Below are 22723 nucleotides of genomic sequence, written 5' to 3'. Positions count from 1 at the left end.
GATAAAGACTGAGGAGAAGTCAGGTACAGCAGGATCTAGGCAAGATGTTAGGACCACAGTCTGACAGGCCTAGGCTCCTAATGCTGATCAACACTGACTTAGAGACCAGGGCAGGCCTGGCCCCACTCTGGCAAAGCAGTGATGAATGCAGGAGCTGTGCCTCCAGGAACTGCAAAGGTAGGAGGGAGAATAATTAGCCACTGTTTGCCAAGTCCTTCCTGTAATCCTTACCATAGTGTGGAGAAGTAGGTAGCATTAACTTCACATTGCAGTTAAGAAAGCTAAGGCTCAGAGAAGTTAAACAGCTTGCCCCGAGTCCCTCAGGTGGTAGTAGAGACAGGATACAAGTCCAGATCTCTGTGGGTGCAAAACTTCGAGTGTTTCCTTGGTGTAGTAATAACAGCTACAAAGGAATCTGTCCCTACTATCCATCTGCTCTTTGGTTAGAGTGCTTCTGATGTGGGTGACTAGCAGAGCTACTGGTCATTCTTTGAGGCAACTCCTATCCAAACCAAACCTGACCTAGGGTTCCCATTGCTTTATAGAGAAAGGAAAACACACAAAAGAGGCAAGGAACATGGGAATCCTAGAAATGCTCCGGCATCTTAAGAGTAGGGAGCTGAACTAAGTTAGAAGGGCTGAAAAGCCTTGGCCAAGATACTTAACCTGTAAGCCTCAGTCTCTTTCTCTGTCAGTGCTTACCTACCTGTTACTTACCTCCTAATGTTGGTCATAAGGATTCAGTGAAGAAAACATAAAGGCCCTACCTCAGTGGGTAATAGACACTCTGCAAGTATTGTTCCCACAGTGTTCTCTGATGCCATCTGGCCAGATGGCTAATCCCTAAGAAAATAATTCTGGTTCTTACTATAATGCCAGTGTCTTAGGAAAATGTAGATGTCTATATGGCTTTCTTTAACCAATGGTGGCTCAATAATAAAAATTTTAATGACTCCAGTACTCACCTTCTTGCACTGGTAAGGGGGGGGGGTTTATTTAATGCACACCTGTAAAGTGTAAGTGTATTTAGCTTTTACGAATAAGAATTACAGTGTGGCCAGAGTGGTTCTGGGGATTTTGTTTGATTTGGTTGCCTACCACAAGCTTTTCTTTCAAGTTGAAGCCAGTCTTGTTTCTCAAATCACTGTGCTAAGGAGCACAGTGCAGATTTTTTTCTTTTGACCAAAAATACTTGCCATATGTGAAGAATGTAAATATGGCTTTCCAAAGAGCCTGGAAGAACAAAAGCTGGGAGAGGAGGGAAACAGGGAAGAAAAGACAGGGACAGCAGAACGTTTGATGTGGTGCAGAGCAGGGATAGACAGCAGGACCTGACGCTAGCGTCCAAGTGCAGCAGCTGAACACGATGCCCTCTCAGGGGGATCCCAGCTGGGCAGTTGGTCTTAATATCAGAGCAGTCTGTGTTGTTGCTGGTTGCACTAGCGGGCAGAAGGATAGAGTGTGTTCCAAGGGGTGGGTCAAAATATTGTAGGCCATCCCTGGAAACACCCAGCTTTGAGGAGGCACTAGATCAGCAGGTGAGGGTAACAAGCTGGAGCATTAAAGTCTTAACATTAACGTGATCCTCTGTTTCTCACAGGCTGGAGGATAATCAGGTTATTCAGGTTGACTTATTTGTTCCCCTGCCACTGACCTGGTTGCTCTTGTGGAAACCAAGATCTGGGTTCTATGCACCTAAATAGTTCCCAATGCATATGGGTGCTCAATATATGTATATGTAAGTAAATACACAAACATGAGACATTTTTCTGCACAAAGAAGACGGGTAAAACTAAAAATATCTCCAAAATGTCTCACTCTCAGGTCAATCTATGATATGTGTTGCTAAGTCACTTCAGTCGTGTCCGACTCTGTGCGACCCCCATAGATGGCAGCCCATCAGGCTCCACCATCCCTGGGATTCTCCAGGCAAGAACACTGGAGTGGGTTGCCATTTCCTTCTCCAATGCATGAAAGTGAAAAGTGAAAGTAAAACCGCTCAGACGTGTCCGACTCTTAGCGACCCTATGGACTGCAGCCTACCAGGTTCCTCTGTCCATGGGATTTTCCAGGCAAGAGTACTGGAGTGGGGTGCCATTGCCTTCTCCTTGATATGTGTTAACACACCTTAATTTAAGCAGCATCAAAAACTTTAAAATGTGACATGGTTATTAAGCCATTACGAAAATCATGCCTTGTATCTAACGACTTGCTTTTAGTTTTTTATTGCACAAGCGCACACATGTACATGCATAAGCACACACCACATTTGGGGCTGTGCTCCAAGCTCAGAAGCCTTCTGCAAATTGTTAGTGTTCTTACAGGCCATTTCTGTATGATCTCTTATGGGAAACCAGTTACGTCGTTGTCCAGAAATACCCATTGTTCATCAGGGCTGTGGTACACACGCTTTCAGAATTCAAGGGCATAGTTACAAATGATTACCATCAAAGGATTTAAAATGAAGGACATTGTTGCTAAACAAGAAACTAATGACCAAGCAGAGCTGTGTAATATAATTATACTTAAGAAGGGCCTTCTAATGAATTACAGAAGCATCTTTGTGCTGTTTCATGTCTCCAAAAATACACTTAAGTGTTATTGACGGTTAATAGCAGGAAGTCTTGCATATAAAAAATTGTTTTTTTCCTTTCCTAGTTTTCATAGAAAGAACTTAAAAAGCAGTACATTTTTAAAAGGATGTTTCTGCCTGTACTTCTAAATATTTGGCAATTATATAAAATTTATAAAGCAAAAGTAACTTAAAGACTACTGCTAATAAATTCAGGTTTCCTAACTTGTGATTAGCTCACTCATTAATCTTATGATCCATTTCTATTCTATACAGAAAATCATTTAAAATTACATATTAGAATAAATTGTTCTAAAGACCTAATTTTGTTTGCTTAAGTTATGTCTGATGTCTTGATTAGAAATGTTTTCTCGTTAAAATCTAGGGTTAGCCTGGCTCCCTCCTGTACAATTTTAACACATGAAGTGGAAAATATTTGACTTATAATGTCTGGTGGGCAAAGTCAATAATGATGTCTTCCATTTGAATATTTCTTTTCAGTATCCGTATTGATTGAACATATATAATCTCAGCTACTCCTTATAAATGGATTGGTAAGGGAATCCCTGACAAAGGGGGAGATCACATTTTATAGATACATAAACCAGGGCTCCAAGAGGTAAATTAACTGGCCCAAGACTGGATAGCAGAAACAGGGGGGCCTTGTTTCTTCCTAAGTAAATTCAATTAGCTTATTTGTGCAACAGAGGATGATTCACTAGTTAGCTAATTGCTCTCTCCTCTGTGGTTCCCCTCTTTAGCAGATGTATAAATAATATCTAGGAGGCCCCTTGTGATGCTCATTGGTTGGTCAAAGTACTGTGTTATTTCTATTGTCTGCGGAGTGGTGAAGTGATAACGCCTTGAGCTATGGAGTCCTGCCTTCAGAACACAGCTTCATTGCTTACTGATCCACACAGTGTATAAACTCATGCAAGCTAATTAACCTGTGAGTCTCTGGTCCTTATTTATAAAGTGAAAGAAAAGAAAATCTGCCTCATGACTAATGTGAGAAGTAAATGGGATGATGTTTTGAAGTACCTGGCCCAGCGTGTGTGTGAATGTTAAATTGCTTCGGTCATGTCTGAATCTTTGTGACCCTATGGATTATAGGCCACCAGGTTTCTCTGTCCATGGGATTCTCCAGGCAAGAATACTGGAGTGGGTTGCTGTATCCTCCTCCAGGAGATCTTTCAGACCCAGGGATAGAACCCCCATCTCACGTCTCCTGCATCGGCACGTGGGAAGTGCCACTTGGGAAGCCCCGCCTGGCCCAGTGCCTGATATAAAATAGAATTGCAACAGATAGCAGTTTTTCTCCTCAATCAATCCAATTTTACATCATAAAGTTTCAAGAAGCATTGTTTCCAGTCAGGTTGGACAACTTTATATCCAGTTTCTGTGGATAGAAGTTCTATGTTCCATCCATAACAACCAATGATTAATGGGTTCTTACTAGGTCAAGAGTGCCGGAATAGTTCTTGTCAGTGCATCAAGAGGCCAGGTGCAAGTCACTGAGAAAGGGAATATACAGAGAAAGAGATTTCAAATGCCCAGAAATCTCATTCTAGATGCCCAATGAGTGGTGTTGAGAGAGATCCAAGGCTGCCAGTAATGTAGGTCTGTCTTGAAAAGCCATCTGTAAGTGATGAAACAGCCAGCCCTCCTTTTCAGCTCTGCTAAGCTCAGGTACTGAAGGTCTTTCACCTGAAGATTCAGCTCTGCTCCATCCCCAAGGTACACCCAGGCTGTGTACACCCAGTTCAGACCAGCTGCAGCTCTTCCCCAGCCAGTGAGTCTGGAATTTGTCTTTCTGCCCTTAGGCCCAAGGCACTGGGAGCCTCACTAAATCACAGGCTTCTCCCCTAAGGAACAAACATGTTTGTCCAGTGTGGCATGACCCCTTGAAATTGCGCAGTTCTTCTTATGCTGGACACAAAGAAAGAAATGTTGAGTCCACTCACATGGTTCACTGCATTATTCCTAAGCTACTTGTCAAAGTCCATGCCTCACATTACATTGCGTTCCACATGTAATCCTCCTGAACTCGGGCTTTGTTTACTTATTCTCTTATTTCTGGCCTCACTAATCCCTTCAAATTTGACTTTTGAAACTATCTCCCTGGGTGGAACTTTGGCTCTCCTTCAACCATGAGTTGGTTAAATTCACCTTCCTGCTACTCTGACTTACAAATCCTCTCTCCCATCCCACCTGGCCCCAGAAATTCCTCTCAAATTAAACCATATGGAAGGTTTATCTACCTGAACTCAGCAAATAGAAACTTGTAAACATCTAGGCCTCCAGTTTCCCTCCTGGGGCCAGAGTCCTGCTTGGATTTTGGGCTGTTTGATAGAACCCTGACACTTCGTCTAGTGCTTGTGAGCTCTCTCCCCCAAGGCCAAATGCAGTTCCCTGAAACCCTCCAGCCACCAACTCAGGCCTGGCTTTTGCCCAGACAGACCTCCCAGAGAGAATCCAAGGGACTCAAGCATTCTTTCTGGCTAGAAACTTTTGTTGCAGTGCCAGCCCCGCTGCTGTGAGCCATAGCCGGTGAAGATGGTCTCTGAGTGCTTCCCGTTCCTGGCCTCTTTATGGTTGAGTGGAATCTTGTAACCAGTTCTGTTTAATGAGCTGTGAGAAATGATGGGTGTTATTTCTGGCCCAAGCCTTTGATTGTCAAGTGAGAATCCCCAGAGCTTTCTTTTCTGTTATACAACAACCAGCACTGGTCCAGACAAGGATTCTCCCTCCTCCTGGGCCCCAGAGTGAAGATGAGTCAGAGCAGAGACCCCCAGTCAACCCACAGGACTTGCAGCTTGAATGAGACTCAAATTTTTAAGATTGTTTCTTCCCTCAGCATAATCTCTTTTTATCCTTACTGATGGACTTCACAGCGGATAGACCTCATACTATTAGCACCACACTGACTCACATGAAGCTAAGTTTGCTGTGATCTGAACAGCAGACTCAGTCTTGTTAAATTAATCCCCTTGGTCCCAGCCCTGAACAACCCTTCATGCTTCCTTCCCCAACTAGTGTGTGTTGAGCACTCAATCTCACAGGAAATCAGCCGGACACCCTCTTAATTCCATTGCCCGAGAGAATGTTTGTCGATTGGGATGGTTGGAGCTGCAAGTGACAGAAATCACGTTTGAGAGTAGCTTACATGAAATTTGCATTTTCTTATTAAGAAATATGGAGACAGGCGCAGTCATCAAGTTGATTTTTGGATTCAACAATTTCATCAAAGATTCAAGTCCTTTTCATCTTTCTGTTCCTCCCACCTCAGCCAGAAGGCTTTTGACCTCAGGTTTTGTAACTTCCTGACTGTAAGAGGCTGTCACTTTTAGAGGTGTCTTATTTTTCACAGAACAGTATCCAAAGGATAATAGGATAATAGGCCTGGTTCGCAATGCCACACTTTGTGATAAAGGAAGAATCTCTCAGGAGACTTCTCCTTAGGTCTCATTGGCCAGGTTCTGCATCACAGGTCTGCCACTAGGGATTCTCAAGACTGGCTTAGAGAACGCAAGATGCATTGGGACTGGGCATGTTGCTGTTCCAATGAAATCATTGTTCTGTTAGAAAAGGGGAGGAGGGAAGGACTGTTGTATAAGGAGCCAACAGGGTTTGCCAGAATAAAGGTTTTCCTTGGGAAAATGACCCAGGAACAACCAACTTTGGGAAACAGTTAAAACAGGCTTTGTTATTATACGATATCTTAGAATAATTCAGACTGATGCTAAAGCTGAAGCTCTAATACTTTGGCTACCTGATATGAAGAACTGACACACTGGAAAAGACCCTGATACTGGGAAAGATTGGAGGCGGGAGGAGAAGGGGATGACGGAAGATGAGATGGTTGGGTGGCATCACCAACTTGATGGACATGAGTTTGAGCAAGCTCCAGGAGTTGGTGATGAACGGGGAAGCCTGGCATGCTGCAGTTGGTGAGATCGCAGAGTCGGACACAACTGAATGACTGAACTGAACTGAACTAAACTAGAATAATCTTATCCTCTGTGCACTGTGAATCTCCTAGAGAGAGAGAGAGACAAGTTGTGAGGCATATTCCAGACTTATCTCATTTTTGTAGTGACCATTTTATTGTACTCATATAGAACCACTATAGTGATACAAACTGACCAAGAGTTTGTAATGTTTTACCTTGAGTTGTATGAATGTTTCTTTCATGTTATCTGTGAATAAGAGATTTATTCAGCAAATTAATAGCTATTAAATGAAATTTGGTTATTTTACCTAATTATAGAAACCGAATTATAGAAACAAATTGCTTTACTGTATCAATGTACTATACTCACTACTTTGCTACATCAAATATTACCTTACAAATGAGTATTAATTGTCAAGGTCTAAACTAGTCACTCGGAGAAGGCAATGGCACCCCACTCCAGTACTCCTGCCTGGAAAATCCCATGGACAGAGGAGCCTGGTGGGCTGCAGTCCGTGGGGTCCCTAAGAGTCGGACAGGACTGAGCGACTTCCCTTTCACTTTTCACTTTCATGCATTGGAGAAGGAAATGGCAACCCACTCCAGTGTTCTTGCCTGGAGAACCCCAGGGACGGGTGGGCTGCCGTCTCTGGGGTTGCACAGAGTCGGACACGACTGAAGCGACTTAGCAAACTAGTCACTGGGGCTTCCCCTGTGCCTCAGCAGTAAAGAATCCATCTGCAAAGCTGGATGTGCGTGTCCCATCCCTGGGTCAGGAAGATCCCCTGGAGGAGGGCATGGCTACCCACTCCGGTACTCTTGTCTGGAGACTCCCGTGGACAGAGGAGCCTGATGGGCTGCAGTCCATAGGGTCACAAAGAGTCTGACATGACTGAAACGACTGAGCGTGCACAAACTAGTCATTAAAAATAGGCTCAAAGAGTATGTTTATTTAGGAGCACATTATGATAAATCTTTCAATTCAATCAAATTATCCTTTCAGTTAAATTTTAGCTCTTAGTGCAGCATAGATCAAATCATTAGGGTAGCAGCTAGTGTTAAATACAGCTGAAGATACAATGCTGCCTTTTTTGGTAATATTATCAAACTTAGTATTTCCATTTATTCCAACTTTAAGTCTTCCTCTGCTCTATGATATATTCCAGGTAGGAAACTCTCCAGTCGCACACAGCAGCCTGAGAGACATCCCACTCTTACCTTACTTTCCTGTGCACACCCTAACCCTAAACCATACCTACAACATGAACAACCTTAACACAGTGTTAGATCTTCAGCTAAAAAGAGTAGAAAGCTCTTTCCCTGAGACCAACAAAATTTCAATGGAAAATATATCTGCCAATAGCTATTTTGTGACACATGGAGTTTCTGATAACTACATTTTGTGAGTTGCATTAAAACTGAGTTGATTTATATCTCAATGTTGCATAGAAATTTTAGTATCATCTTTTTGACAATAGACTTCTTAGATTTTTGGCTTATTGTATGTTAATGGTTTTAGAAGAAGTTTTGGCATATCTTAGATTTTTAAAAACTTGTTGCATTTAAAAAGGATTTGAAGAAAACATACAGTTGAGTTGTGTTAATAGCAAACGTGTTTAGTTTTTTGTAAATGTGCATTTTCCTTTTTGACATCTACATAGTAATTTTCAAAGTATAATTTCTGAAACATATGGCTTAGCTGTTCTACACAGGTGTTATACTGCACTGGAGAATGTATTGTGCTTCTATATATTCAAGCATATGTTTCAAACCTACTCTTCTTAAAACAAACACTTCATAGACTTCCTGCTATTTATATCAGGAACATATACTTGGCCTTGGTATCACCTGCTCTTTTTAATACAAGGTATTGCCAGGAAACTTCTGGCAGCTTATGAAATCTACCAGAAATATATACAATGTTGACTTTGTTATAAAGGTGATTAAGTTGGTGAGGAAGTGGTTAAGAAAAAAAACATCTTTATGATTGTAAATGTAGAATGAGATAACAATGTGTTACCCTTTTAAACCTTTCCTTATTATTTTACTCTCCTTGCAAGCTTTTGTGTTTGTACTCAATTCAGTGTTCTAAAAATTATTGTTTCTCATATGATGCTTTAATCCCAGCTCTCATTTCAAGTATTTATAGTCTATGTACCAATAAAAATAACTAATAATGATAATATCTTACACTGGATAAGTATTATCAAAGACTATTGGGTCATATTAAAATAACACTAGAGCCAACTTGAAGTGTTTCTACTGGCCAAATATGGCAATTATTGCATCAAAAAAAGAAACAACTATAATGGATAAATAGGTATATATCAATATGTAAACATCCATGCTGCTGCTGCTGCTAAGTTGCTTCAGTCGTGTCCAACTCTGTGAGACCCCATAGATGGCAGCCCACCAGGTTCCTCCGTCCCTGGGATTCTCCAAGCAAGAGTAGTCCCTAAATATAAACATGACTTAATTTACATTTATCCACTGGATAACTCTGCAACATACTGCTAATAAAATCATATTTATGCAAATAGATTCAGCAAAATCCTTCCACCCTAGATCTGAATATAAAGTGAAGTCACTCAGTCGTGTCCAACTCTTTGCGACCCTGTGGACTGTAGCCCACCAGGCTCCTCTGTCCATGGGATTCTCCAGGCAAGAATACTGGAGTGGGTTGATCTGAATATAAGGTGATAGTAAACTGAAATTGTCTCTTTTAGGAAAATGAAGGTTCATATTGCTCATAAGAGAGGACGAATACTAGTCTTCTCAAATCTGTAGAACACAAAGGATTGTAAGACTGTTGTCTGTATTAGAGTACTCCAGAGAAACAGAATAGACACACACACACATACACACACACACATATATATACTGTTGTTAGGTTACTAAATTGTGTCTGACTCTTTTGCGACCCCATTGACTCTTCTGCCTGCCATGCTCCTTTGTCCATGGGATTTTCCAGACAAGGGTACTGGAGTGGATTGCCAGTTCCTGCTCGAGGGGAATCTTCCCAACCCAGGGATTGAACCCATGTCTCCTGCACTGGCAGGTGGATTCTTTACCACTGAGCCACCAGGGGAGCCGTGTATATATACTTTGTACTTTGTTATAAAGAATTGGATCACAAAATTATGGAAGCTAAGAAATCCCACAATCTGCTGTCTGTAAACTGGAGACCCAGGAAATCCGGTGGTATAGTCAAGTTCAACGGCCAAAAAGACCAGAAAGAGCCAATGGTAAAAATCCCAGCCTAAAGGCAGAAGGCGATGTCCCAGCTTATATAATTAGAGAGAATTCTCCCTCCACCTTTTGGTTCTCTTCACTTCCTGAAAAGACTGGATGATGCTCACCCACATTGGGGATGGTAATCTGCCTTTCGTAGTCTATTAGATTCAAATGCTAATCTTATCCAGAAATATCCCCACAGACATGCATAGAAATAACATTTAATCAAATATGTGGACCACCCCCACCATGGCCCTTGTCAAGTTGACACACAAAATTAACCATCATGCCATCCAACTTCAGATCCATGGTTCCTCTAAGCTGGTGATTCTCACTCCCAATTGCATGTTAGAAGAACCTGTTTGGATTTTACCTCCAGACATTTTACCAGTTTTTACATTTACCAGATTTTACCAGTCAGACATTCTGACTGAATTGTTCTGAGATGTGGCCTGGCATTGGTATATTTGAAAATCTCTGCCAAGTAATTCTAAAGTGCAGCTGTCACTAAGAACCATTGGAATGGACTTTCCTGGCATTCAAGTGGTTAATACTCTGAGCTTTCAATGTTGGAGTCATGGGTTCGATCCCTGGCAGGGAACTGACATCCCACATTCCACGCTGTGTGGCTCCCCCAAAAAAGAACCATCACAATCTAACTTCATTTTATCTCTAGGAGAGGGCTCTATGGAACAGGAATGAGAGAGCCTGTCCTTCAGGAAATACACTTAAAAACACCATCACTAGCAATAACAAGCCACTAAATACCAGCTATGCTAGATCCAGTAGTATTACTCATTTAATCCTTTAGAAAGCACTATAAGGGATGCATTATTATCCTGATTTTTGTGATAGAATGAAGCACAGGGAAGTTAAATAAATTACCAATAGTCACACAGCCGGTAAATAGTGAAGCCAGTACTCAAAGTAGGTCTTCATCCACGCAAAACCCATATTGCTCACAATATCACACTCCAGATATATTGTCTTCCTGGATTCCTGGCTAAAAATAAGTTGCTATCTAGGCTGAGCAGGTAACTTCTCAGTCTCAGCCTGTGGTGACAAATGTTTTCATTATTTTTCATCAAAGAGTCACCTCTGGGGATGTGAACACAATCAGGCTTACCTTTAGAGGTGACGAGAAGAAGGCATTTATGAGCCTGGCTTGCATGGGAGTGTAGGTGGTTGCACTCTCTAACTAAATCACCAACTAATGATACTGTTTTCTAGATTTTAAGTGCCATGATCAATATTTAATAGCCATAAAGTACCTCTTTCAGTAGAGAACTGAGAATGTCTATATAGGAATTTCTTTGAGGACTCAATTTGGTGGAAAGGAGGAACTAACAGACTTCTCATAAAACTGCTTTTGCAACACCCTTTCCATAGGAATGAGAAACCCCCTCACCCTAAAAACCCTACCTGTCACTGCTACTGTCTCAGATAGGCAAGGATGTTTACAGAACCATCCAACTGAGGCCAAAAGGAAGGGATCAGATACTCTGAAAGCTGTGTCTTCATTATTAAATATTATTACTATCATTATCTCTCTCTCTAAAGAAATCTCTTGGAGTTCCCATACATCTTCACTTCTTCCACTCTCAGAGTCCAGGTTCTAACTACATTTAACAGCTCCCTAGCTAACTGCTTGCCCCCATCTCTCGTTCCATTATTCTAACCTGACCATTGCTGCCAACCTCATCATCAACCCTCACACCCATCTTTCATTTGGTTTCCTATTTTTAATTGAAATGAAAGGAAGACCCTGGTGAGGTCCTAAGTGAATGTATGGAAGGAGGGTCCTTCATCACTGTGGTGGGGGTATGAGGAGCTGAGAGACAAATTCCAGAATGATGTCCTGGAAGGGACACCAAGGTCAAGGTAGGGCAGCCAGCCAAGCCAGGTTGCCCTTCCCAAGGGCAAAGTGAGGAATAAGTGTGGGAAATGGAGCCCAAATGAGGAGAAAGAGAACAAGAACACATGTGAGAGGCTGTCTAAACAAATGCTGGAGACACAATGCTAATGATCGTAGCATCTTTGTGCATGAAGTACCAGCGTGGCCAAGTCAGGTTTATTTAAAGCACCTGGAATGGTATGGATGCCCCTTCTCTGACTCCAGTACTTGAGCATACTTCTAATCAGGGGGGCTCTTTTGCCCATATAAACCCTGTTGACCCATCACTGGGGTTGGCTGTGTGTCACTGGGATTCTAACACTTCCTCCTCCCATCAGATGTTTCTTACCTGTCTGGGACTGTCTGGAAAGCAGTGGTGCTTCAGTAATCCTACACTGACTCCCAGAAACACCACCTTCTTCTGAACTTCACAATCCCTGAAGCCCAGGATACTTCACAGCACACTGACTGTCACAGATAATTAGGATAACAAGCCATGGAGCGCTGGGAAACCGTGCCCCAGAGTTTCAGTCCATCTGGAAAACAGGGAATTTCACCACGACCTTTGTTTTTGTCAGAATCTAACCAGGAAACAGAAACCACCTGAGCATTCATTAAACAGCAGTTTCAAAACTGGGAATAAGTTACACGGGTAATGGAGGGACTGACAGCCAAACAGAGGACAGGGAGGCAACCCAGAGAATAACTCACAGAAGGAGTTATTCTGTGAGAATACCACAGAAGGAGCCATTAAGACTCTTAAGTTACAGGGACAGAGGAGGTGGTGACATGACTGGCCCCTGGGCAAAAACTGAGGCCATGGCAGGACTGTTCATGGGCGAAATGTCACTGCTGCTGGAGTCATTGCCCTAGCCAGGGACTCCAGTCTCCCACTCTGCAGCATCTCAACATTGCCTCCTATTGACTGTGAAAGTGAAGTGAAAGTGACTCAGTCGTGTCCGACTCTTTGAGACCCCATGACTGATACAGTCCAGTACAGTGCATGGAATTCTCCAGGCCAGAATACTGGAGTGGCTAGCCTTTCCCTTCTCCAAGGCATCTTCCCAACGCAGGGATCGAACCCAGGTTTCCCACTTTGCAGGTGGATTCTTTACCAGCTGAGCTACAAGGGAAGCCCAAGAATACAAGCGAAGCCCAAGAATACTGGAGTGGGTAGCCTATCCCTTCTCCAGTGGATTTTACTGACCCAAAAATTGAACTGGGGTCTCCTGCATTGCAGGCAGATTCTTTACCAACAGAGCTACCTGGGAAGCCCAATTGACCGTATTGAGCTGGAAACCAGCAGAAATGGAAGGCTGAGAAATGCAGCCTGCAGGGGATAGCCTCCTGCAAATGCAGAGTGGGGTTCAAGAGAAGAACCTACCTAAGGCAGCATGCCCTAGAGAGACTACTCGCTCCTCACTGTTAATCAGAATTCAGGGCACTCAGACACACTTCCATATCAGTATTGCTCCTTGTTTCACCGCCCTACCCCCCACAAATTATTCTTATATTTGTGCCATCTTTATGCCAACCCCTCCACTGTGCCTCATGGAGCCTCCACTTTGCGCCCTCAGCTTCTTCTCCAAACTCTCTCTGACTTTAATTGAATCGCAACTCCCTCTTAGCAAAAACCTTGCATCATTCATTCTTCAATCATTCAACAATGATATATTGAATGGGAATTAAATCAATGATAACTAACCCTCCACTGTTATTTGTGTTTTATACATATTAAACCCTGCCATTCTCATAACCACCTATCTTCTCTTTTACAGATGAGAACATTGAAACATGGAATACTTAAGAAACTTGTTCATAACATAGCTCATGAGTGGCCAGGACAGGAATTAAATATACCCCCAGGCTCTGGAAACCAAAGTCTTATCCAGCATATCTGGATAACAGCATTCTAGGAATGGATATACTGCCGAGATGATTCCTGCTGATGGAGTTCTGTGGAAGAAGATATTTTTAGCTTCTCATTTTGAAATAGTTTTACAGAACAGTTGCAAGTAATGCAGAGTACCAGTATATGCTTCTCCCATCTACCCTAATGTTAACATCTAACATAACCATAGAATGTTTATCACTAAGTATTAACATTGGTGCAATACTCCTAACTGAGCTACAGATTTTAATAGATTTCACCAGCTTTTCCGCTAATATTTTTGTTCCAGGATTCCACATAGGACAAAACATTGCATTTAGTCAGCAATGTCTTCGTACTCTCCTCCAATCTGTGCCAGTTTCTCAGACTTCTTTTTTTTAATGACCTTGAGACTTGAAAATTAAAGATTAGGTAGCTTGTATGAAATCCCTTAGTTTGGGTTTGTCTGATGTTTTCTCACAATAGACAGGAGTTATGGAGAAGGCAATGGCACCCCACTCCAGTACTCTTGCCTGGAAAATCCCATGGATGGAGGAGCCTGGTAGGCTGCAGTCCATGGGGTCGCTGAGGGTCGGATACAACTGAGCGACTTCACTTTCACTTTTCACTTTCATGCATTGGAGAAGAAAATGGCAACCCACTCCAGTGTTCTTGCCTGGAGAATCCCAGGGACAGGGGAGCCTGGTGGGCTGCCGTCTATGGGGTCTCACAGAGTCAGACATGACTGAAGCGACTTAGCAGCAGCAGCAGCAGGTGTTATTTACTATAAATGAGGCAAGGCAGTGGCCAGTGTGATCTTCTTTGTAGCAGGAATACATAAGCCAAAATCTTATAAATGAACAAGAATTAGCCAGACAAAAAGGGCAAGGAGAGAGAGCATTTCAGGCAGGAGCAGCCTCTGAAGAAATACTGTGTAGGAAGAGCTCTTGCATTTGCAGAAGTGGAAGAGATCCATCATGGTGAGAGCAAAGAGATCCAAGGGAAATGTAACTGTAAATGGGCAGAGGCTGAATCATGTATGGCCTCGAAGGCCATGATGAGAATTTCAGGTTTTGTCATGAATGCAATGGGTTATCATTGAAGGGCTTTAAATAGGGAGGGAGATGCATCCTGGTTCACATAGAAATGTACGCCTGTGTGAAGTGGGAACCACCCCCAACCGCCTCGGCTCTCCTTGCCCTCTCTCCTATAAGCTTGTCTCTGCTGGCACCCATTCCAGGAAGCCATATCACTGTGGTCCACACCACAGTCTTCTCTTTCCAGTTTGTTTTGGATTTCACCAAGGCCATATCTATGAAATGCAGTCATATGAGGGATACCTGTATGCTTTAGTTGTAAAGTGTGCTCTCATTTACATTGTCTATGTAAAGCCTTTTCTATGAACAGACTTATATCCAGTGCTTCACAGAACTCCAGGCTCTGCTAAATAGTAAGAATAGTGTTTCCTTCTGTTGCTCAGTTGCTATGAAGTTCAGGACCACATATGATACACACCCAGTTGTATTTTCCTGCGAATTCTTGATAAAATAATTTCTCCTCTCCTCTTTTACTGATTGGTTGATTATAGTGACTGCTTGGATAGTTTATTATATCTGTACTTTTACAAATTGAAGATATTTTTTGAAGTGAGGGCCGTTACAATATAGATATATATTTTTTTAATGAACAAAGAAATAAGAAGGCTATCCTACTACTCGAGTCTAGAATTTTCTCTCTGGCACCACTACGAGCCTCAGCCTGAGGATTTCAGCAACACAGAGCTCCTGACGTTGCTCTGTTTCTCTGAAAAGCTCTAATTACTGCAGAGTTGTTAATGTTTGTTGATTGTTGGGCCAAATGAATTAACAATGGTCTGTTGTTTTTGTTAAATAACAGGGTACTGGTTATTTAAAATGTTCATTGTGCCTTATGTAAAAGTAAAGGTTTACTAAGCTTAAAATACCTTAAGAAAGCAATTTGTTTATTAAAATCATAGATTTAAAAATGCATGGATCAAATGTAACTATTGAAATGAAAATGGTAGGTTCTATATCATCTATAGAGTAGAATTGCTGGAATGCAATAAAGACAAACAATTATCACCAGAAGAACACCATTACAGTCATTGCTTAATTACAGTTTATTTTTCCTTTCCTCTTGTGATAATTACTTAGTCCTTCAGACCAAGAGATGCTGACATTTCGCTAACAGCATGATTGTTTTTATTCCACACACCTGTGGTTTCCTCCCATTTTAGTCCTAAGACAATGTGTTCAATTATTTGCAGATTCTAAATTTATTTTAATAGTCTCTGTGTTTATTTAGATTAATGATTCTAATTTTTAAAAATTAGAACATTTTATTTTGACATTTTACAAATATATAGAGTGCCAGTTGACTTGTTAAAGAATTCTCAGTCCTTATGCCATACATAACAATGGCACCCCACTCCAGTACTCTTGCCTGGAAAATCCCATGGATGGAGGAGACTGGTGGGCTGCAGTCCATGGGATAGCTGAGGGTCAGACACGACTGAGCAACTTCACTTTCACTTTTCACTTTCATGCATTGGAGAAGGAAATGGCAACCCACTCCAGTGTTCTTGCCTGGAGAATCCCAGGGACGGGGGAGCCTGGTGGGCTGCCGTCTATGGGGTCACACAGAGTCAGACGACTGAAGTGACTTAGCAGCAGCAGCAGCATACCATACATAAACTTAAGTTTGAAGGTCAAGTCAGAAAAGCATCAGCACCAAAACTTGGATTTAAAAGACAGCTCTATTACATACTATGTGTGAACTCAGACAAATCAATTAGTCCTTCTGAATTGCTCTTCTTTTATTTTTAAGATAGAGTTCATAGTTATCCCTCTATCCAAACCACTAGGCTGTTATGAGGTTCCAATGGAATAATTGCTGAAAAATGGTCCACTTTCTATACCGTAAATTTCTTGTCAAGGATCAGTCATGGTATATGTATTCATTCATTTCAAGAATGTTTTCTGAGTACACACAATACACCATCCCCAGTGCTCATGCCAGATATCTAGAGATGTTTGAATAGAAGATAATGATGAAAACAAGTTTCATAGAATTAAACATGTACATGGTAATTCTTAGATTACATCTATGTAACAACATCAGAACATTATCATGGAGTTACGATATTTCCTCTTGTTAAACCTTTAAAATTTGTTTTACTTATTTTGAAAGCAATACATTTCTTCTAACTGAGTCATAGATATTATATACTGAGCTTTACCAATTAATGTAACTGAAAATCTGGATTTGCAACTGTATGATTGATGATTCTACTATTTCTAGTAAAAAAAAAAAGTTAGAAACGGGCTAATTTTTTACTAAACTGGTGAATTTTATCAGGTTTTGTGTTTGTTTTTTTCATTAGCACTGAATTTTAATTAAAATCGATAGTTTAGATGAAGAACAGGACTAGAATAGTGTTTACAATCAACTTCTGAAAAATCACATTTACATAAAGGAAATAAAAGAGGCCAGCAGATGTCCAAAAAAAAAGGTGCAGCTTGTATTATTGCACTTGGATGAAACACGCTGTTCAAGGTCGCATAATACTTAGGCCACACAAGGTCAGGAGGAGGACACAAATACCAGCCACCCCCCCCCCACCCCCAGGTAGTATTTCTTCTGGATTCTCCAAGGAGCTAAAAAATATTTAGTATTTTTAAAAGATTCAACTAGAGCTCTTTACAAAGATGAGTCTTCAACAGGTTTTAGTTACGGCCATGCTCTTCATTTCAAATCATGTGCAAGTCTAACATACAGCTTCTACTGCAAATAATGAGATATCTGTTACATTAGAATGACCCAGGGCCCCAGGCCATGGAAAGCGGGAAAAGGAATGAATCTCTACCTTATACAATTTCAGGGAATAATACCGTGGCTATAGTTTATCCTTTTGAGCACTGTTCATTTTGGTCATTGATCTCAGCACATGAGAAAAAGTGACAGTGAGTACAAGTGGACATTAAAAGTAGTTCCTAGGCTATTAGTAGAAAATAAAATTTAAAAAAAAGTCCCCGGCCACGTTCACAAAGGTGGCATAACTGTATGCATAAGAAAAAGGCTGTAAACTTATAGAAAAGATAAATTCTGGCTTCTAAACAAATTACAAAATTGATTTTGCCTTTACCCATGAGAGTTATAGAGAAAAATGTAAACCCTAGTTACCAGAAAAAAAAAAAAAAAAATCCTCCAAAGACAAGAAATGACCTTAAAGTTTGGCCTGGGCTAGTTTTAACTGCAGGTTCTCTCCGAGTTTATCCATGAACTCAAAAATTTCAAGTAGTCAGAACGTTGCATGTTGGGTAAACCTTTAATACATGCAGCTAAGTCCTTGGTCATGAAGCCAGCCTCAATGATCTCAATACAGACTTCTTCCAAAGCCTTTGCAAAAAAGCTGAGCTCTTTACTGTTATCAAGCTTAGCTCTGTGGGCTAAGTCTCTGGTCCAGGCAAAAATGGAAGCAATGGGATTGGTGGATGTCTCCTGTCCTTTCTGGTACATTTGGTAGTGACGGGTTACAGTCCCGTGGGCAGCCTCTGCTTCTACTGTCTTGCCATCTTGACAAACCAGCACACTAGTCATCATGCTGAGAGAGCCATAACCTTGGACCATGGAGTCCAACTGCACGTCCCCATCATAGTTCTTACAGGCCCAAATGAAGCCCCCCTCCGATTTCATAGCTTGGGCCACCATGTCATCAATGAGCCTGTGCTCATACCAGATATTCTGAGCTTTAAATTCAGATTTGTACTGCTTGTCATGTATCTCCTGAAAGATGTCTTTAAAACGTCCATTGTATTTCTTCAGAATAGTGTTTTTGGTGCTCCGATACAAAGGCCAATTCTTAGACAAAGCCATCTGGAAAGAACTGTATGCAAAATCTTCTATTGACTTATCTTGATTGTACATCCCCATGGCAACACCACCACTCTCTGAAGTTATATACTAGGTATACCGTTTTGGGGGATCCATCACTTGGCATGTAGGACGTCTCTACTTTTCCAGGCCCCGGCACAACAAAATTGGTTGCTCTATATTGATCCCCGTAAGCATGACGACCCATGATAATGGGTTTTACCCATCCACTCACAAGCCAGGGCATATTTTTCCAGATAATAGCTTCCCTGAAGACAGTGCCACCCAAGATAATTCAGATGGTGCCATTTGGAGATTTCCACGTTTGTTTCAACTTGAACTTCTCCACTCTCTTCTCATCGGGGGTGATGGTGGCATACTTGACACCAACGTTGTACTTCTTTATAGCTTCTGCAGCGTCCTCGGTGACCTAGTCATTGGTGGCATGGTGATTCTCTATGCCTAAATTGTAGCTGTGCTGATCCAGTTCCACATAGGGAAAAATGAGTTTCTCTTTAATCAACTCCCAAATGATTCATGTCATTTCATCTTCTTGCATCTCTACTACAGACCCGCCTTGGATTTTTTGAGACATTTTGACTTCAGTAGACCTCTTTACAATTTCTAATCACCCCAACCCCTCTCAATCTTGCAGACTCAGCTTATCTCCTGCGGGAAAGCTACATTGGCCATGACCCGGGAGCACACAGTCCACTTTAGCAATCCGGGCTGGACCCCAACTGTTCCGGATTCTCACGGTGCCTCGGCAGAAACCCCCAGGTTTTGTGTTTAGTTCTTAGTATTGTCCTGATCACTTCTTTCTGTTTTGGCTTGACAGTGGGCCCAAGCCAAATAACATGATGAACTTTTGAGAAAAGACTTTTGAGACCTTCTGTATCACCTGTTTTCTGGAGTTTATTTCAGAATCAGAAGCAGAAATGGCAGTAGGACTCCAAAGCAAGAGAAATGTGAGCTGTAGTTACAACAGGGCAGCAAGGAAGTAAAATTACTGCAGGGACAGAATGAGACAAGATATGCCCTATTAAGTCAGCAAATACTGATGGAGCGTTTACCATGTACAGAGCACTAGTGACAGGAATACAGCAGGAAATACAGACCTACTGCTTAATTCATGAGTTTTAGAGAAATTAAGAAGAGTTAAAAAGAGTTAGGAAGAAACTTCCAGGCAGAAAAAGCAGCACTTGGAAAGACCGGGAGGTCTTCCCTCACAAGTAAGTTACTCCTGGGGCTTGGAGGACATGTCCCAAAGTGTTCTGTGTATCTGTGTATTGCTCCGCATGTCTGGTATTGTGTGGTACACACAGAGGTGAACAACAGATATTTTAAAATCAACAGTAAATGATGAACACCAATGATTACGGCACCATTGGCTCAGCTGACTCTCCCACACCTGATCTAGCTCTGAATGCCAGAGCATTAATATCTTCATTGGTAAAGTATGAACCTTGATATCCACTACACAGGGTGATATAGAAAAATAATGAAGTGTTACAAGAGAAAGCAATTTTTAAATGTGAAAACATCATCAAATGTCCATTGTTCATCTTTGAAACAAATGGAGGAATAGTACGAACATGGAAAGAAGAGCTACCAGGAAGATTCTACATTGGAAGGTGTCAGAATCCTGAACATTTTCTTAGTTTTAGTCCTCAAACACATGAAAGAACAGACTATAACTGAATCAGAAATAGCCACATCTGTGTCAATGTCGAAGTTTCATAAACTGGACTTGGAGGAGAAAGAAAAAGTGCTCAGGCTTTCACTGGGGTAAAAGAATCATTTCTCATGATCAAAGGTCACAGGTCAGTGAACCTGTTTCACACAACAGAGTAGAAGGTGAATGGTTTGATTAAAGAACATATTAATGATGCTGATCAGTGAGTGTGGGTAGATTCTCCACAGACTTAAACTCCTTTTGTTTATATGTTTTTATACCTACAGTTAAATATGTGCATTAATATGAACCTTGTTAAAGCTTCATTTGGAGATTATGAGATAACATAGGTGAAAACACATTAAAACCTACCAATATGTATGGAACTCTAAGAAACTGCTTTTGTTGTTTTTCATTCGCTAAGTCATGTCCAACTCCTTGCAACCCCATGAACTGCAGCATGCCAGGTTCCTCTGTCCTTCACTATCTCCCAGAGTTTGCTCAAATTCATGACCACTGAGTTGGTGATGCTATCTAACCAAGAAACTGCTATTATCTGTAGTATTTTGATTGTTATACTGTTCCAGTGCCATTACAAACTCACAGGCAAGGCTTCATAATAATAGTCCTTTGAAACTTTCACTAAATGCACTTGAATGAAATCCAAGTCTCAAATTGCTTAAATGAGTTCCACTCCTTTCTGAATAGTGTTGTCGTGCTGCTTCAGGATGTGAGATAATGTTATTGTGACCCGGCAGCTTTAACAACGCTAACTCTATTAATAAGGCCAAAGAGGCCTTTATCTAGGATGATAAAAAAAACAAACAGCAAGCAACTTCTTAAAATAACCACTTGAGATATCGTTGGAATCATGCCACATACTTGAGTCTAAAGAAGAAAACTTAATTATTTGGAGAAGGAGTGCACTCATATATTGCATATACTGCCTTTTACTAAAGTATCTGAAGCATGGGAAGCAGTCAGACTATAATGACGTGCATCACATACAGTGAGCTTAATAAAAGGCTCTCAGGATGTCTGCGATTAAACAGACATTGGTTGATTTACTGGTCGTATTACACCAGGCATAGCAAATAGGTTTCAACTCCGCTGTCAATATTAATTGATGGGTAGTGGTTGCTAGGAATACAACGTTGAAAAAGGCTGTGATAATAAAGCCAACTCTACCACAAAGTTAACAGATGTGTGTGTTTGAGAATGGAGGTCAACATTAGCAGTCCCTATACGGTGATGGTCTGTATTAGGGGAAAGGCTAATCAAGCACAGATCCCCAAGGTTATTCAGATACTAGCTACTCATTTACTCATTTGTTTATCCTTTACCTCTTCAAAAAAGACATGTAATATGAAAAGATTTTAAATAACAAGGCAAAAGGTAGGTAAGGCCACTGAGATATGCAAGCCACAAAATCCTGCACAATTAGCAATGGGGGCTTAATATTTGATAGAATTTCCTAACAACCAAATTAAATATGGAAGTCATAATCATTTACAAGGCTCACATTGTCAAAAATATAAGGCTGGTCATGTAAGTAAAGTGTAAGGACAGGACAACCATTTTAGTATAAAGAAATAGAAGTGGCACTAGAAGGCCTGAATTTGAATTTTAGGTCTGCCATTTAGTCCTGGAAGAGGAAATGGCAACCCACTCCAGTATTCTTGCCTGGAGAATCCCAGGGACAGAGGAGTCTGGCAGGCTACCTATGGTTCATATGGTTGCAGAGTTGGACAAGATTGAAGTGACTTAGGATACACACGCACAGGCTGCCACTTAGTAGCCATATGACCTTCAGCAAGTTATTTAAACTTGACTGCCTCAGTGTCTTCATTTGTAAACTTTGGATAATAATGCTGCTTCCTCAATTATTCTGAAGTTAAACTGTGAAGTGAGCATATTCTTTATCTTCCCTTTGGTCACCGAGATCCATTCCCTCACTTCTCTGCCCTGCAGGCTGCATTGCCTGGGCTCCCTTTGCCCTCAGGCTTCCTATTCCATTCAACCAACGAGGAGAAACCTCTCCCCACCTCTTCAATGCCGAGAGTCTTATGGTAGCTGGTCCCTTTATGACTGTAGCTCCTGATGAGCAGCTACCTTCCAGACCACCAACTCTCACCAGGCTCCAAGACTGTGGCCTCCCCTTCCTTCTTTAGGCCAAAGGATCACAGGGTATCTCAGGATCACTTGTTGGTTTCCCCAGCTCCATTCATATTTCTGTAAGCAGTCCCTTCATTAAATTCTCACCGGAATCCAACATGAGCATATTTTCTATTTCTGGTCAGGGCCCTGACTGAATAGATTTGATTTTTGAGCCCCAACTACAGGCCAACCATAGACCAGTCAATATTTATAGCAGATATTCAATAAATGCTGATAAATCTGAAGTAAGGGGTATGAGAAGGATAAAGGAGAACAGATTTCACACACAAGAAGTTGAGGCATAGGACTCGGATCCTTTCCATCAGATGACCTCCTTTCCCCAGTATGGAATGTCAGCAGAAGAAAGAGGAATAAGCAGGATTAATCAGGCTGTTTAACTTGCACAACCACAACAAAATGCCAGCATTTATGAAGATGTAAACTATTGTTCTAGGTTTCAGAAAAAATTCAAAAAG

At 41.4% G+C, this 22723-nt stretch overlaps 1 pseudogene; it reads right to left on the bottom strand.

Moving 5' to 3' along the window:
- Positions 1–17186: 17186 nt before the first annotated feature.
- Positions 17187–19010, bottom strand: LOC102265194 (isocitrate dehydrogenase [NADP] cytoplasmic pseudogene; annotated as a pseudogene).
- Between the last annotated feature and the right edge of the window lie 3713 nt (positions 19011–22723).

The sequence above is a fragment of the Bos mutus genome, chromosome 3 (genome assembly GCF_027580195.1).
Source record: "Bos mutus isolate GX-2022 chromosome 3, NWIPB_WYAK_1.1, whole genome shotgun sequence".
Lineage (NCBI taxonomy): Eukaryota > Metazoa > Chordata > Mammalia > Artiodactyla > Bovidae > Bos > Bos mutus.
The sequence above is the reverse complement of the archived record's forward strand: the minus strand, read 5'-3'. Positions and strand labels throughout refer to the sequence as shown.